Here is a 3406-nt window from a genome sequence, read left to right on the forward strand (position 1 = left end):
ACACAAAGGTGACTTACCAGGTGCTTTTCTTAGCTCACAGGACTTTCCCATATAGGCTAGGCGGAAAAACCATATTTTGGATTAATCTGTTGGTTATAGGAAGATGGGAAATCAATCTCCTTGGCTGCCTTCAAACTCCTGTTTCTCATTGGTCAAAATTCATTTTAAGGAGATTTAACTCTTTCATCACCTGTCCTGTACGTAGGCACTTGGGATGCCAGAAGCCATAACCTGAAGTGTGGGGTTTCACCTAAGATCTGACATGGTTGGGGGAGCCTGAAATTCCAGACATATAGCTGGTCAACAAGGAGTCGCAGCCAAAGGGAAGGAGTAGCACTCCCAGGGCAAACGGCAAGTGGCCATCATATTATTCTGGAAATAGCTGGTACCTTTGCATGGAAGAACACATCGGAGGGGCTCTGATATAAGACATATCTGATATGAAAAATAATTCCTCAAGTGGAATTAACTTGCAGAAAATTGGACATATGGACCAAAGCCTGGAGGAAGACTTGTAACCAAAGGTACAGGGTTGGAGTTTATAATTTTCCTCCATAAATTATAATTGGAACTTGAGAGAATAGATATACCCCTGGGAGAGAGAACCCATAAGAGACAAGTGGGGAAAGATGAGAATCCAATACTGGGAACTGAGGAGCATAAAGGAAAAGTAAGGGGAGAAGAGAAATAGCGTGTCATGCTTAAAAAAAAACAAAGACAAAAGCAAGAATAAAGTGAAATTCAGGAATGATTTATACCGTGGAAGTAGGAATGAGGAAAATTCTAGAGGAGTATCTATGGAACAGTATCCAATGCACCAGATTGGTCCAGAGGAATGAGGAGAAAACAAAAGGAAAGCTGTGTTGTCAAATGCAACGAAATACCTTTTACGTTCCAAAACTAGATGTGGGGTAAAATAGTTCTCTGTGAGACCAAAGTCCCTGAGGGAGACATTCTATGAGTTCATAACGGCCTCAGGTTTGGATCTCTCCCTCACAGATCTACAGGTTTGTGTGGGCCAACCTGCAGGGTCTTCCATGACTGAAAGTCCTGGTCAGTTGTAAGCCCAGCTGAAGTCAGTGTTTGTGGGAAGCTGGGAGAAGTGACACTGAGGGTCCCTGTACAGAGAGCACACTGTAGTTGCTGCGAAGCCTAGTGCAAGGCAACCTGAGAATGCAGTTTGAACAGGAGAACATAAGACCATGTAGATGTAGGGGGTTCATGGAGATCAGAATAAAGAAGAAAATCTGAGGAGTCTAAGGGGACGTCCAGAAAAGTCATCTATGGAGAGTCCTGGAAGGTAAGTCCATACAGGTTGGTGTGGACAGAAGGTGGGCTAAAATTAAGGTGAAGACCTGGCTGACGTTAGTCACAGAGAGATAAGCTGTATGTAATAGTGAGCTTTTGAGACAGACTGCGTAGGCCCCAAATAAATCTCTAACACTCTTGATTGTGACCATGGCAAGTCATCTGGTTACTCCAGATCTCAGTTCCCTCACTTGGAAAATAGATTTTATAAGAAAATCTATCTTATAAGGATATGATGATTGAAAAAAACCAAAAAAACATGAGTTAAACCATAATATGCTTAACAGAGTTCCTAGCAGATAATAATGATTTGTCTACACCACATACTCACGTGGATATCTCAAATGTAACAAGCGTAAGACTGATTTCACGACCCACCCTCCAGAGGCTCTTCTACCTAGAATAATGGCACCACAATCCATTGCCAGACATCTAGAAGTTGTTCTTGATAACTTGTTCCTCATCCTCATCATCATTATTAATGATAACCATCATTAATTTTATCAATTTTACCTTCAAATATCTATCAAATTCAGACACTTTCTACATCTATAGGTTTACCATGCCAATCCAACTGGCTATTCCTCTTTGGTTATACCATAAAATGGCCCGTGAATTTGTTTAGCCATACACCCCCTTGGGCTTTTCTCCAATCCATTCTCAAATACAGAGCTCCCCAGGCAATGACATGTATGAGTTACAGGTGTGCAGGAGCAAGATATACAACCCAAAGTCTGGTCTTTGGGGCCAAAAGTATAAGCCACATGGAAGCTTCTATAGCTATGCTATAGATACAACTCAAGACATGACCCAAATAATTGTGTCAAACAGACTTGTGCCTGACATGGCATCATATAGGGCCTGAGTAAACTGCGAGACGACCATTCTAACAATGCGTGCACACACGTACATTTCACAAATTAGAGCTTCGGTGTCATACTGGATTTTTTTTTTACAAATTCAACTTCTAATATGTATCCTGATACATTGTATCTCAGTTTACATCCTAGTTCTTTGTATTTCATGTTTCATTTTACTAATTTTAATTATATTACATAAAGACCATGTAATTATTTTTTACCAACTCTTACCTACATTCTCCCTAATCCCCTCTTGCTCTCACCAGGGCATGGAGGAAATATCATTCTGTATGTGTGCCATGACATGGGCAATTTGGGAAAGCAGGGTTCCTATGTATAGTCAAAAGAAGCCTTAAAGAAACTCTGATTGTATAACCCCTCTGCGTAAGTGCCTAATGGCTTCACAGTGCTATAAGAATGAAGGTCAAGATACACAGAATGGACTACAAACCCTACATGTCTGACCAGGCTTCCTCTCTAGTGTCATCTTACGTCCCTCTTCTTCTCATTCTTTGCACTTCAGTTACTCTAACTTCTTCCACGTCTTTAAAAGCATCATGCCCCCTTCCATCACAGACTTTGTATATGCGCATCTCTCTACAATGAGACTGTCTCACCCTCACCTTGCACTGTCACCCCATTGATCTCATTTCATCCTTTAGCTTTCAGCTCAAGGTCACTTCTTTAAAGAAACCATATACACTCCCCACCTTTCCCAGCCCAATACAGGATACTTCCATTTATCTACCAAATATCATGGATACTTATGTTTATCACTGTATCCCCAACACCTAACATAGTACTTGGCATTCAATAGGAACTCAATAAATAAGTCTTGAAAAATACATTGAGGGCTAAGTTCTAGCCAGCCATGGGTCAGCCGTGAGGTTGTGAGTTGTGGCTCCTTGGCCCAGACTCAGGTAGCTTGACTTCGCCTACACATGGTTTCACCAGGTGTCCAACAGGTTCATTTTTAAGGACTGGCCATGATGGAGGCTCTTTTTCCTTTTGCTTCAATTTATAAATGTAAAAATCAATAAAGGGCTTTCCATATAATAACAACCAATCATTGTTAATCCTTCTAACATGACAAAACTGTCTCATTTTTGTGTAACGGCTTCTGTTCTTTGTCAAAATATGTTCACATTTTATAGAAATATAAGTTTTATAATATTTGTTGCTTTTTTCATTCAGCATATTACACACATTTTCTTAAATAACATTTTCTTAAATATTTC

This window comes from Ursus maritimus, unplaced genomic scaffold (assembly GCF_017311325.1).
Source record: "Ursus maritimus isolate PB19 unplaced genomic scaffold, ASM1731132v1 scaffold_18, whole genome shotgun sequence".
Lineage (NCBI taxonomy): Eukaryota > Metazoa > Chordata > Mammalia > Carnivora > Ursidae > Ursus > Ursus maritimus.